The sequence below is a fragment of the Lontra canadensis genome, unplaced genomic scaffold, assembly GCF_010015895.1.
Source record: "Lontra canadensis isolate GAN:19392208 unplaced genomic scaffold, GSC_riverotter_1.0 scaffold73, whole genome shotgun sequence".
Lineage (NCBI taxonomy): Eukaryota > Metazoa > Chordata > Mammalia > Carnivora > Mustelidae > Lontra > Lontra canadensis.
Window position 1 is genome coordinate 10,534,132 of NW_022631067.1, and position 14,595 is coordinate 10,548,726.

The window sequence follows — 14,595 nt, forward strand, 5'->3', positions numbered from 1 at the left end:
AAGTTAGATCTAAATGTTTAGGTTAATTAGGTTCAGTTTCTCCATTTTGGGCAGGTGTACTAAAGAAGTGATTTGAATTGTCTTTTAATATAAATTTATGGCTTTAAAAATCTCCAAAGCCCTCATCTAAGAGGCTCAATATTCCTAAAATAGGTTTTGCCTGATGGCAAAATACACTTTTTTTCTTTCTCATCTTATTTTCCTTACTTGAAAGAGAGGCTATGGTTGCTATTTCTCAAGGATGTAGAGAACTTTGAACCCCTCTGCTAGATCAGTGGTAACTCTCCTCTGTTCATGCTACCCTGTGGCCCCTTGGCTGGGACCACTTTTTCCCGCTGAATGGTAATACCTTCCTTCCTGGGCCCAGGCTCAGGGTTTCAGATGCCATCCAGCAGGGGCTGAGTGATTTCTGTTTTGAAGCCCCTTGTCTCTGAAACACTCAACTTTCTTCACTTGCCCTCCTCTTCATCCCCCGCAGCAGGACTGAATGCTGGATACCTGGTCCATGGCCAGGTCACGCTGTAAGGACGGAGTTCTTATCCTGCTGTCGCATTAGAAGGATTCTGAAGTCAAGAGCTTTGTAAACTCTCACACTTACTATGGTGCTGGATTCCAGGGTGACACAGTTTTGAAGAGACAAGTTTACAGGTAAGAATTGTTTTTTCCTCTGTTCTAGAGTATGTCTTACTCCTAAATCCCGGAGCACCAGAGTAAGTATCTTGACAAAGAGTGTCACTTGGAAGTTCTTGTCTTTCTGTTGCTTAAGTTTAGTAGGTGAAACTGTCTGTTCATCCCTGTACGCATTTTTCTGGATAACATGGTATTGGTCTTTTTCATATTGATTTGTAAGAATTCTAAGATTTTTTTTATTTATTTGACAGAGAGAGACACAGCAAGAGAGGGAACACAAGCAGGGGGAGTGGGAGAGGGAGAAGCAGGCTTCCCACTGAGCAGGGAGCCTGATGTGGGGCTTGATCCTAGGACCTTGGGATCATGACTTGAGCTAAAAGCAGACACTTAATGATTGAGCCACCCAGGTCCCTGTAAGAATTCTTTATACATTGGAGATGCTAATTCTTTGTCATAGGTGTTAGACCTGTTTACCCCATTTTTTAAACTTTGTTTACAATATTTATGCTCTGTAGAAAATTTAATTTTATATATGGAAAAAAGTAATCAGTTTCCCCTTTACAGTTCCCTCAACTTATGTTTTGCTTAGAAAGACTTGTCCGGGGGGTGCCTGGGTGGCTCAGTTGGTTAAGCAACTGCCTTCGGCTCAGGTCATGATCCTGGAGTCCCGGGATTGAGTCCACATCGGGCTCCCAACTCCACAGGGAGTCTGCTTCTCCCTCTGACCTTCTCCCTTCTCATGCTCTCTCTTACTGTCTCTCTCTCTCAAATAAACAAATAAAATCTTTAAAAACAAAACAAAATGAAACTTGTTCAAGACTTTTTTTTTTTTTTAAAGTCTTAGCAACACAGGTAAATGAACATGTCATGAGAACTAGAAACACATGATTCTATAAAAGAAGAATATTGAGGAGCACCTGGGTGGCTTAGTCGGTTACGCATCTAGCTCAGGTCATGGTCTCGGGGTTGTGAGATCGAGCCCCACATTGGGGCTTATTGACTCTGTGCGGAGTCTGCTTGAGGTTTTCTCTCCTTCTCCTTCTGCCCCTCACCACACTTGTGTGCTCTCTCTCTCAATTCAAAATAAATAAGTAACTCTTTAAAAAAAAAATCGAAGGGACTCTTTCTACTAGATAATACAATATTAAATCGATTAAATGTTGGTGTTGTTTGGCCAATAAGTGTCGAAGTTGGGATTTGGGTATTTGGGGGATCATTATATCATCACTTCTGTATAGATTTGACTTTCCATAATAAAAAGTTTTTCTTAAAAAAAAAAAGGAATAGTAGGGGCAGAAACCACCTTTGTTCCATTTGTTGATATTGAGCAACTATTAAGCTTCTCTGTATTGGACACTGGGGGTGAGGGGTTAATAAATCCACAGGATCTTGTAACTTAGATTTCTCATGCAGGAGACAGATATTAATGCTCTGGTTAAGGGCAGCAACTCCCATGTCAGACCACCTGGCTTCCAGTCCTGGCCTTGCCGGGTACTAGCTTCTCATTTTAAAAATAATGGGATGATAATGATGTCTACCTGGTAGGATTTTGGGGAGGAGTGAATGAGAAAACCCCTGAAAATGTGGTACTTAGTGTTTAATCAGTGCTCAGTAAGCAATAAGCTCTGAAGGAGAGAGTGTCCGCAGTGAAGCAGGCAGCGAGCCGGAGAGGCGTGGGTGCCGAGCGCCTGTGTGCAGTGGGGGTCATGACCTGTCTTGGGCTGGGTAAGTAGGTTTGGGAGAACTTTTTGGAGGAAAACACCTTTGAGCAGAGATGTGAGATGTGGAAGATGTTGTCTTTTAATTCCAGTGGAAGTGTGCTTGCTTGGTGTAGTGAGAGGAGGGGGCACAGGTGAAGGCCTCGCCCCAGAAGCGGTGTTGCCTCGTGCGACCGGAGCAAGGTGGCACCAGCTTCATGGCTTGCAACAACGCGGACACGGGTGCTCACTCGTCTTCCGGTTCTCTGGGTCAGGATTCAACATGGGTCCCTGTGGGCTGAGGTCAGGGCATCAGTGAGGCTGTGTCCCCTCCTGGAGGCTCTGGGGGAGACTCTATTTTCTCCCCTTTTCCCACTTCCAGAGGCCGCCCGCATTCCTTGGTTCGCGGCCCCCCCTCCACCTTGAGAGATGGCTTGTCGTCCCTTCGCCCTTCCACGCTGTCCCGGCTCTGTCTCTGCCCCCAGCCAGGAAGGGCTGCTCCACTTTTGAGCACTGGCGTGGTGAGAATGGGCCCATTTGGGTAATCCAGGGTAATTTCTGCATTTCAGGCCTTTACCGTTAATCCCATCCCTACGGCATGTGAGGCACCGTGTTCACAGGTTCAGGTTCCGGGGGTCCCTGGGAGGCCCGTGTTCCGTCAGCTCGCCTCGTGCCGCGGGGGCTGCTGCAGGAGCGGGGCAGCGCCGCAGACGTGGGGACCGGCAGATGGTCACTACCGGGCGCGACCGATCCTCGGGGCGAGGCGCCTTTGCTCTCCGCTGCTGACCCCGTGACTCCAGACGCTTGGGGCGTCTCCTTTGGCACTGGGAGAGAGGTTTCTGGGTGACCGGAGACAGATGAGCTCCGCCGAACGGCCATCAGGACCTTCCTCCTGTGCCCGTCTTCCCCACGGTCCCTCCTGCCTCTGCGCCTGGATGGTGCTTTTTCTGCTCACCGATCTTCAACCACTTACTTTGCTATGTTTGCCCGTGTAATTGTCTTCGCACACTAGCCTGAAACCCTGTTGGACTATTTTAAACAAAGTCATGCTAAACTATTTAGCATTTTCTCATATATTAACTCTGTTGAGATGAGAACCACACCTTCCTCATTTTGGTTCCCCATTGTACCGTCCACTTAATAGGCCACCAGTAAGAAAAATATTTCCAGTTGGTTGAGTGTTATTGGAACTCCGATATTTTGAGTTATGTCAGAATAAATGAGAAGAAGAGTAAATTAGAACTTCTCCTATTAATGCTGTCCTCTTCTCCGTGTGTTCGTAGCACTGCATCTGTCTTCGGTGAGAGTTAATTACCTCTTCCTGCTGTTGTCACCTGCACTTAGAAGGATGCAGCAGGCGAGTTAATGAAAATCACTAATATTTCTACATCTCAGGGTAGTTTTATGAGCATTGAGTGAGATTTGAAAAGCATTCCTTGAGCCATTATTTGTACCATTACGAAGCCCTTATTTGTGAGAAGCAGAACAACTGCCTAGACTCTTTCTCCCTCGACTTGGCTTTCTGTAAAGTTAAATATAGATTATAAAGGCTTACAAGGGGAAATCACAGTTGACCCTTGAACAGCACACGTTTGAGCTTCATGAGTCCACTCATGTGCAGCTTTTTTTTTTTTTTATAAATACAGTATTGTAAATGTATTTTTTCTTCCTCGTGAGTTTTTAAATAACATTTTCTTTTCTCTAGATTACTTATTCTAAGAATACAATATGTAATACATATAGCATGCAAAATATGCATTAGTCGACACACATGTTACCACGAAGACACTAAGCTCTTGGTAGTTAAGTTTTGGGGGAGTCAGAAGTTATACTCAGATTTTTCCAATGCAGGGCATTGGTGCCCAGCTCCAGCGTTGTTCAGGGGTGACTGTGGTGTATATTATAAATGAATAAAGAACAGTTAGATGGCATTTTGGGGAGTTTTGTGAAGACTAAATCATTGTTCTTTTTTTTTTTTTTTTCCTCTCAGCATTTCATTATGAACATTTCCAGCCATACTCAAAAGGAGAGGACAGTAAACCTTAACCCTTCATGAACAAACACAATGTCAGAAATCCATGCACCATCCTGGTTTTGCCACTCTTGTTCCATTAGCCCTTCTCCCTTTGTTTTTTCTTGAGTTTTTGTTTTTTGCTTACTTCTGGGGGATTTTGAAGCAAATACTAGAAATCATGTCATTTTATCACTAAATATTTTAGTATGAATTTTTTTAAAGTTTAGTTTTTTACATAACTATAATCCTCCCTAACAATGAATGAAAAATCCTTAATATTATCTAATACTATATTCAAATATTTCCATTCGCCTAAAAAGGTCTGTGCAGTTGGTTAATTCAAACCAGAGTCCAAACAAAGTCCATTTGTTGTATCTGGTTTTCACATCTCCTAAGTCTCTTTTAATAATAAATATTGGTGTATGTCAGACTTTAGCTTAATTCAGAGTTCTCTTATTCTTACTTTTACCTCTTTTTTTTTTTAAGATTTTATTTATTTATTTGACAGAGAGAGATCACAAGTAGACAGAGAGGCAGGCAGAGAGAGAGAGAGAGAGAGAGGGAAGCAGGCCCCCTGCTGAGCAGAGAGCCCGATGCAGGACTCGATCCCAGGACCCCGAGATCAGGACCTGAGCCGAAGGCAGCGGCTTAACCCACTGAGCCACCCAGGCGCCCCATTTACCTCTTATTTTTAACTCTGTTTTAGAGTAGGTACATACTCTCATACTTTCATTATTACTAGAATTTATATAAAGTAAAATTGGCCTTTTTTATTGTATAATTCTGTAGGTTTTAAAATTGATTGATGTAATCTTCATCACAGTTCTTTCACAGAACAGTCCCACCACCAAAAAAAGCCAGAAAACAAAACCAAAAAATACCAAGCCCTCCCTCATTCTGTCCCACTGTAAGTCAAACCCCCTCCCCTTCCCCTGACTGCTGACAACCCTTGATCTGGTCTCCATCTTTTTTGTTTGTTTGTTTGTTTGTTTATTTGGGAGAGAGGGCGAGAGGGGGAGCCCACAATGTTGGAGGGTGGAGTCAGAGGGAGAGAGAGAATCCCAAGCAGATTCCACACTGAGTGTGGATTCTAGTGCGAGGCTTGATCCCAGGACCCTGAGAACATGACCTGAGCTGCAGCCAGTCGTCGGATGTCTAACGGACTGAGCCATCGAGGTGCCCAGATCTGTCTCCATCTTGAAAAGTTTTTCCTTTTCACATGTCACATCACGAATGTCACCTGAATGAGATTAAACAGTATGCAGCCCTTGAGACTGGCTTCCGTCACTCAGACATCTGTGAGATTCTTCCGTGCGTATATTCCTTTTCATTGCTGAGGAGCGTGTTGCGTCTTAGGGGCATTTCCTGGATTACGGATCCACGCACTGTGAAAGAACATCGGATTCTTTACAGTTTGGGGGGAATAGGAAAGGAGCTGCCGCAAACATTGCTATATAGGCCTTTATGTGATGGAAATTTTTCATCTTTTTAGAGAAGATCCCCAGGAGCAAAATGGCTGGGTCATATGGTACATGTAGGCTTAACTTTTTGAGAAACTAGCGAACTTTTCCGGAGTGGCCGTACCCCACCATCTTATATCTCAGCCACCAATGTATGAGAGTTCCAGTTGCTCCATATTTTTGTTAGCACTTGGTATTGTCAGGTGTTTTCATTTCAGCCCTCTAATAGATGTGTTTTTTAATTATCTGATTTCAGTTTTTTGAGTACTATAAAAAGTTATTTTTAGTAACTCTTAAATAAGCTACTGAATTAAATTTACTTTATATGCCTATTATAAAAATAATTATTTCTGGTTTTCTGGTGATATTCCATAATTAAATATGGTAAATGTTCTATATGGAAAATATTAAATTAAAACCAGAATATTATTTAGAGAGAAGACTTTAAGTCCCACCAGTTGACACCATATTTGGCAAAGGGTTACAGAATACTATCAGAATACATTTTGCAGTGGCCCATTCATTATATGTATCTCGGGCATGCCTCATTTCTGTTTTATCATTAGTAACCCATAGTACCATAACTGCTTTTGCCATCAGTTTTCCGTTAGGGTAGATTGATCAGGGAGGGGGCCACTTGGGTGGCTCAGCCAGTGAAGCGCCCTACTCTTGATTTCCTCTGGGCTCCTGAGATAGAGCCCGGCCCTGCCCTTTATGCTGGGTATGGAGCCTGTTTGAGATTCTTTCTATCCCTCCTCCTCTCCTCTCCCCCAACCTCTAAAAACAGCCAACAACAACAACAACTGCATTAAAAAAAAGAAAAAGATCTGTGAATAGTAAATTACATGAGAGAAACTGGATATAAGCAGAGGGTAATTTCTCTAAATGCCTTTTTACTACAGTGAACACGGCCCTGTTGTGGTTTAAGAATGGACTGCTCCCCTGTGTCTGAGGCAGTAGCGAAAGCTTGCATTTGAATACCTTGTTCTTTATTAAAGCATTTTGAGCTCAAGGAAGAAAACTATTTGAAATTTGTTTGTGAAATAAAGATTGTGGCCCTCTCTTTGGATGATTCAGGGACCACAATCACTGGTCACTATTGCCTCAAAGTGTGGAATTGCCTCCAGGATCAATTACTGAAATGTCATTGCTAATGTTGTTGTCCCTCCCTTCTCAAGTGAGATCAAACTGTGGAAGTCTCAGGGTGCACAGGGTCATGGCTGAGGGAACGGCCATGTCGTGACTGCCCCATTAGCTGCTATGGTTTGAGCTTCCAGTTGGTAGTATTTAAAAAGAGTGGAAATTATTGTCATCTAGAATCTCTGTGTTTGACTTCTGAAAAGTTGCTGAAGGGTTAGGCCTATTGACAGACCTGCCTTTGTAACACAGCGGCATCAGAAAGAAAAACAGCCTGACAAAGGAAGATGGAGGGCAAGTTGCTGATGGGCTTGAGGTTGTTGTGGTACGAAGCCTAAGAGGCCAAGTGTTAGGAAGATTTGGTTCAAAATGTAAAGAAATGGGATGGGTTTCCATGGCTACGTCATTTTTTGTGTAAAACTAGCAGTAATTGACCCTTACGTCAATTAGGATTGGGATACATTAGAAATAGAGAAGGAATAGGAAGGTTGTTACCTCCACTGGACCTAAGTCTTTGTTTTGTCTTAAAAACTGATTATAGATGTTCTTTAAACTTTATTCCTGTTGATATTAATAAAGTCCTATAAGTGCGCATATATATTGGGGGTGGAGGAAGGGGCAGTAGGCATGTATGGGGCCTTAGGTTGGGGTTTTAGAATACCAGCCTAAGACACCTGCTGCCCCCTGGTGGCGGCGTATTAAACAGTGAGGTTCCGAGGCACGGCATTCTGAAGAATGGAGTCCTAGCTGTCCCAGAGGATTGTAGGGGCGATCAGGAGAGGTTTTCTCTTTCCGACTCTGTTCATAATTACTATCTGTGTGATCTCAGGTGAATCATCTAGTTTGATTACAGCCTAAACTTCACTTCTTCCCTTTAAAATGCAATTTGAAAGTTTTTTCCAGCTTTCACATCTTAAAATTCTGAGGGTAATACATATTATATCCTGAAAGATGTCAAGTTCCCCTTTTTCCCTTAGCACCTAAATCCTAACAAATCCCAGATAGTCACTTATAGCAGACTCTCGAGTAACTCCCGAGGCTTGCTGTGGTTTCATCTCCGGACAGTAGCGCAATCCAGAATTAACCAGTGCCATGATCCCGTGTTATGATGAAAGCTTACAAGTCATATCATTTAAAAAATTATTTTTTATTGTGGTACAAAAATAACAAAACTTACCATTTTTATGTTTACAGTTCAGTAAAGTATATTCACAGTGTTGTACAACACGCCTCCCAAACTTTCATCCTGCAAAACTGAAGCTGTGCCTATCAGACAACAGTTCCCCTCACCTCCCCTAGCTCCTAGCAACCACGTTCTCCTTCCCACCTCTGTGAATTTGATGATTCTAGGGACCTCATGTAAATGGAATCATACGGTATTTTTCCCTTTGTGACTGGCTCATTTCATTTCGTGTACCGTCCCTAAGGCTTATCCATTTTGTAGCATGTGACAGCATTTCTTTCCTTTTTAAAGGCTGAATACTGTATACAAAGACCACATTTTATTTACCCATTCATCTAAGGATGGGCACTTGGGTGTCTCCCACTTCCTTGCTGCTGTGGATAACGCTGCAGTGAACAAGGATGTTAGTCTGCAGCGTTGATGAACGTGCAGAAGGTTTGTACGATTATTTTCCATGCATAAAGGGTTAAAGTTCAGTATAAAGAACATCATTCAACCATGCTAGGAAATATGGCTTTGTATGAGGATGTGTAAGTTAAAAAGGGACATTTATTGGACATACAAGCCCTATGCCAGGCACTTGTTATCTGTGGTACATTCTGTTGTTTAGTCCTTAGAGGAATTCTGTGATTTGCCCTTCTCTTGGAAGGGTACTAATACTTATGACAATCACTATGTGGCAGAATTTTTATATGTTATTTCATGTAATCCTCATATGCTAACCCTTGAGGTGGGCATTATTCCCATTTTTTAGGTGATGTACCTAAGGTTCACAGAGATGAAACACTTGAACATGTCGCATAGCTGAAGGGTAGCAGGGTTTTACCTGACCATGAAGCAAACCACATCTATCACAGAAGTATATGTGTTCCTCATATACCGTGCTTTCTTCTGCTTCCAGAAATAACACTATACATCAATGATCTGAAGGGTGTCGGGACAATATCAAGAAATTACACTGCTATAATAACTTATAAATAGAAAAACTTCTGTAGTGCCTTTCCATTAAATAGCGGTCCTTGGGTCTTCCTTGCAGGGAAACAGCATTGATTTCAGACGAATTTGTCTGCAGTGTATCAAGGCTTACCTCCTGGGTCATTTTACAAGATAAGTCTCCCTAGGACTTCCAAAAGAGTGGTTCTCATGTGCCAGTCCCCCCATTTCTGAGGTTATCTTGCACTGTATTATTTTTCCCCTTTCCTTTCTCCTTTTCCTTTGGCTTGGCAGAGAGCTAGGACTATTTTCACGGCTCTCTGCCCCCATCTCTGTTGAACTCTGTGCTGATAGGGGTTGGAGTTTTGATCTGCTCCTTGCATAGTGTTCTTATGCAGGTAAAGGGCTATGAGGTGTTGTCAGAGGTGCAAGTTTTCTTGGAGCTCAGCAAGCTCTCGGAAAGACCCACTGGAACATTTTCTCACATGTGGGATTTTTAGATTACTAGAGATGTTGTGATACAGCGTCCAAGCAACCATTTAAGCTTCTCTAAGAGTTCCTGTGCCCTTAGAAGGACTTACGGTGAGAATTTAAAATCCTAGCGATAGGTGAGAGTCGAGAATGCTTCCGAGGATTCATTCAAGGTCTTCAGTAGTTCCTGAATACAGGGTGTTGGCCAGTAAGCAAAGAACGTGGGAGTGGCAGAAATTGTGGTCACTAGCAAATTTCCAGTCCTCCTTCCTGAGTTACTGATCCACAGTTTTATTCAGAGTGGCGGTGTGCCTCGAGTCATGGTAAAGGACAGGACGCAGAAATCTGTGGGACTTCTGGCAGTTTTGCAAAGGAAGGAACCTGAGTCCCCTGGAAATCGGTCCTTTTCCTCACCCTGCCCTTCCTGCTTCTTCCTCCTTTGCATGAAGACATTCTGGCCAACGGACTGTCCACTGTCTTTTCTCGTAAGAGGCTCTTGAGAATGGAAGCCACATGCTACCAGCGACACAGAGGAGCCTGGTGGCCTGGCGTGTGCACACGACCTCCAGTTCCTTCTCCGCTCTTATGAGTGCATCTGCCCGATGCGGCTTTGCAGCCCCTCCTGGAAAGAGGCGAATCCCTCTCTCCACCCCGTGAACCTGGCACCGGGCGTCCCGGGCTGAGTGGGTTGAGAAGGCTGTCCTTTCAGTGGGCCTTGTTGACGTGGGGTGTCAGAGCCGGGGTGGCAGGAGAGGAGGGTTTACCTGCGGGGGAGATGCTTGTCCCTGAACTTGGAAATTAGTTACGTGTGGAAAGATTGATCACATAATGAACTGTGCTAAAGATAATGGGAGTCGGGCTTCCTGCTGTTGAAGGGAGTTGCCAGTACAGAAATTTGGAGAGCGAGGTGTGAATCGGGTCAGGTGTGTGGGTGTGAACTCATGGTTTTCAGTGCACATTCATGTAAATGTGTGTGTTTTTATGTCTGTGTATATAAAAGTGTCTATTCATATATATGGGTACACAGGTGTATGTTGCACTGAGGGAGCCTGCGTGGGCAGCTGGTACCACACCAGCAAGAAGCACACCTCCCACCCAGATCTTGGCTTCTAAAGATCATTTTCCAGCACAGGTAGGAGCAGAGCTCCTTGGAGAAATGGCCAGTTCTAGGCCTGGAACAGAGAAAGTGCGCCAGCAAGCAGGGAGGTGCCTTCTGACTTTTGAGGGTTCGGTGGCAGAAGTGGCCCTGCTCGTGAGGGAGGATTACACAGGGGAGTTGAGGTTGGGGGCACTTGGGAACCGTGAAGGACAAGTAGGAGTTTGCCAGGCAGCGCGCTGAGGAAGGAAGCAGTAGCTGAGGGTCAGTGGTGGCCGTACGAGTGAAGAAGGGGACGGATGACACCTGCCGTGGAGCAGTGGGACGTGTTTGGCCTGCATGTGCTGAAGAGAAAAACGGGGCTGGATGGTGATTGGCCCGTGTGAGCCACACGCAGGGACTTAGACTTGACTCTTTTGACCGTGTTGTCTGTACCCACCCCCCCGGAGCCCCCCCAGATCTCAGCGACTGCGGACAACATGCGTCGTTCCCCGGTTTCTGCTGGTGGGAGTCTGGGAGCCACTGGGCTGCGGGGCTGCAGCTCAGGGTCTCCAGAAAGCCACAGTAAGGGCCTTGGCCGGGCCTGTGGGCATCTCCAGGCTGACGGGGAAGCTCTCCCTCACGAGCTAGCTGGCAGGCCTGGGTCCTTTCCAGCTGTTGGCAGAGACCTCAGTCGCTCTCTGCATGGATGTCCCCTTGGAGAGTTGCACAGCATGGCCGCTGGCCTCCCTGCCGGCAAGGGACTGGGGGAAAAGAATGCACCAGAGAGTCCCCCAGGTGGACGCCACAGTTCCCATGACTCACCGTAAAAGGAACAGCCCATGGCTTCCTCTGCGTTGTGTTCACTGGAAGCAAGTCACCCAACTGAGCCTTTGCCCAGGGGGCAGGAATCACACGAGGACATGATCCCCGGGGGACAGGATCGATGGGGCCATCTGAGAGGGTGCCCCCCGGAGCCCAGGCCGGGAACGGGGAGGGCACAGTTCTGCACACAGCTGCGGGGAGGGTGGGTGAGGGCAAGCCTTGGGGGGGGTGAGGTCATTTAGGAGGTGGCCGTCCAAGATAATTCCGTGGGAAAGAAGGAAGGGACCTTGTTACCAATACCTGGGAGTGGTGGGGGTGGGAGGAAGGAGGGCCGGGGGCCCCCAGGGGTGTGGGCGCCTCCCAGATCAGGCAAGCACCGGCCGCAGTGGCACTGCTTTCCCAGGACTTACCGTCCGCATTGGCTTACGGACGACAGTGGCTCAAAACCAGCATCTGCGGAGTTTTGCAGGAAAACAAGGGCTGCTGGGCTGTTACCTTGTTTGAAAAATACATGCTCAGGCTGTGCCAGTCCCTTCCCTTGGATGTCACACCAGGTCCCCGGCCCTGACTGCTCGTAGTGACGCAGCCGTGGAAGGTTGCTGGGTTCGCGGGTGGCCGGACCGCACCAGGCTGCTCAGCTCCAGCCAGTCCCTCGTGGGGCCGGCGCTGGGATCTTCAATCAGGGCCTCCGAAGGCCCCTACTCCTTCCTGCACCTCCCCTTTGTTCGACAGTTGACCTGACCTGAGCACCAGTGACTTCACAGAATCATGTTTTCACGGAGATGTTGGGTTTTTAATTTCAGGCCTGTCATCAGCAAACTAGTCTAAACAAGGTTACCTGTGACTCTGGGGCGTGGACATACTGGCCCACAGGACTGGGGAGGGGAGGCCACAGGCCATCCCTTGTGGAAACCGTAGAGAGAAAAAGCATGTCAGGTTTGCTTCACTCCAGTCTTTCCCTTGCATTATTACGGTCAAAGTTAAACACAAGCGTGAAGACTGCCCTTTAATCCTGGTGATTTCTGGGAATTTAGCCATCTGGGTGAGTGGTTAAAACATGCTGCTGGAAGGTGTGAACCGGGCCTCGGGCTTCCCTCCCGGAAGGAGGCCCCGCAGCCACCACCCCAGGGCACACCCAGCTCAGAGCCTGTAGAGCCCTATACTGTGTTATGCTGGTGACACCAGGTGTTGAAAGTAAAAAATGTAATTTATTCCACATTTTTAACATGGTTATACTTGTTGCCTAATATTTGTACTTAAGGCTGACCTTGAATCATAAGCGATTATAAACATGATGCTCCTAGAACATTTATATCCGGTGATCTTGTTTAGGGAACGCTCGTACAGAAAATGATGAGGCACTTTAAAGGCCTGATACATCCTAAGCATGGAAGGGACCACCTTCCAGTTTCCTAGGAGCTTTTTTACATTATCTTTATTTTTATGTATTTTATTTTCCTTTTTCTGTCAGTTGGACAATTGAAGTGTTTTTGAAGATACAGGTTATTACACATGTTAAATGTTTAATAGTTGGAAAATTTGCTTTTCTCGTTAATTGAACTTTCCATATAGATGAAGGTTAAGCAAAAATCTTTTCTAGAAAATCTCATGAAGTGAATTAGTTTGCCTTCCCTGTTTTTCAAGTATACAGAGCATAATGGAGCCTCTTTCACTGCAAAATTAGTAATTCTAAAGTAGCGTCAGCATGAAACTAAAGGACCTTGCTCGCAATAGGAAAGATATGGAAACATCCTAAATGTCTGTCAACAGATGAATGAGTGTGTGTATGTATAATATTTCATTATATATGGAGTTATACATATATAACACAATGGAATTTTATATGATATTTTTCATGTTAGGTATACTATATTCATATACATGTATATGTATATATGTGTTTGTATATATGTATATATAATATATAATATTGCATGTATATATAACATATATCTTTTATTCAACCACAAAAAAGAAGAAAGAGGCGCCTGGGTGGCTCAGTGGGTTAAGCCTCTGCCTTCGGCTCAGGTCATGATCTCAGGGTCTGGGGATCAAGCCCCGCATCCTCCTGCCTCTCTGCTAGTTGTGATTTCTCTCTGTCAAATAAATAAAATATTTAAAAAAAAAAAAAAGGAAGGAAATCCTGCCATTTGCAGCAATGTGGTTGGATCTGGGGGACGTTATGCTAAGTACAGTTGGCCAAACACAGGAAAATAAACACTGTATAATACCATTTATATGTGGAATCCAAAAAGGTTGAGCTCATAGAAGCAGAGAATAGAAGGGTGATTGCTGGGGCTCGGGGGAGAGGGACAAGGGAGCTGCTGAGCACAGGGTACAGAACCAGCTGAGAGGAATACGCTCTGGGAGGCGCAGCGTCTCCATGAGATGAGGGCTGTGGTATAGCTTGATGGTGGTGATTTCGCAACACGTACGTGTGTCCGATCATCACGTGCACACCTGAAATATGCACAACTTTGATTTGTCAAGTATATACTTCAGTAAAGCTGGGGGGAAAAACCCTGAAAGACCCTTCTCCAAAAGGGAGAGGCTCACTGAGAAATAAGTGGTTTCCCAGAAGATTAAACACTAGAGAACTTTTTAAAATGTTGTATTTTATTATAAAGACGGGTTTCTGTTCCCAACATCAGACTTACTAATTAAACTCTCTGGAGAAGGAGCCCAGAAACAGATGTGTTGAGACTTTGCCTGTGTTTCAGGAGCTCCTCTGAGTCCGCTCCATCTCCCCTCCTCCTCGGGCAGGCCTCACCCTGGGCTCCTGCCACACCGACCTTCCTACCTGGGGGCCCAGGTCTCCCCATTTCCGGCTGGAATGTCACCCCTGCCACCCTCCTGTTTGCTCTCCAGGATGACGTTTGCCCTCGCTCTAGGGTCAGCTCCCATCCAGATCACACACGAGCAGAATTCATCTCTCCCCTTCCGGATGAACACTCAACCTGGTCGCTCAACACATCGTATTCTTTTTTTTTTTTTAAGTTTATTTATTTATTTGACAGACAGAGATCAAGTAGGCAGAGAGGCAGGCAGAGAGAGAGAGGGAAGCAGGCGCCCTGCTGAGCAGAGAGCCCGATGTGGGGCTCGATCCCAGGACCCTGGAATCATGACCTGAGCCTAAGGCAGAGGCTTAACCCATTGAGCCAACCAGGCGC

At 45.4% G+C, this 14,595-nt stretch overlaps 1 protein-coding gene across 1 annotated transcript in view; it reads left to right on the forward strand.

The window, feature by feature from the left end:
- Positions 1-561: 561 nt before the first annotated feature.
- Positions 562-14,595, forward strand: part of GGACT (gamma-glutamylamine cyclotransferase) — a 53,823-nt gene continuing 39,789 nt past the window's right edge. The window contains exon 1 of the mRNA XM_032881096.1: positions 562-648. The gene's annotated coding sequence lies outside the window, so the exon portion shown is untranslated. The remainder of the gene's footprint in view (positions 649-14,595) is intronic.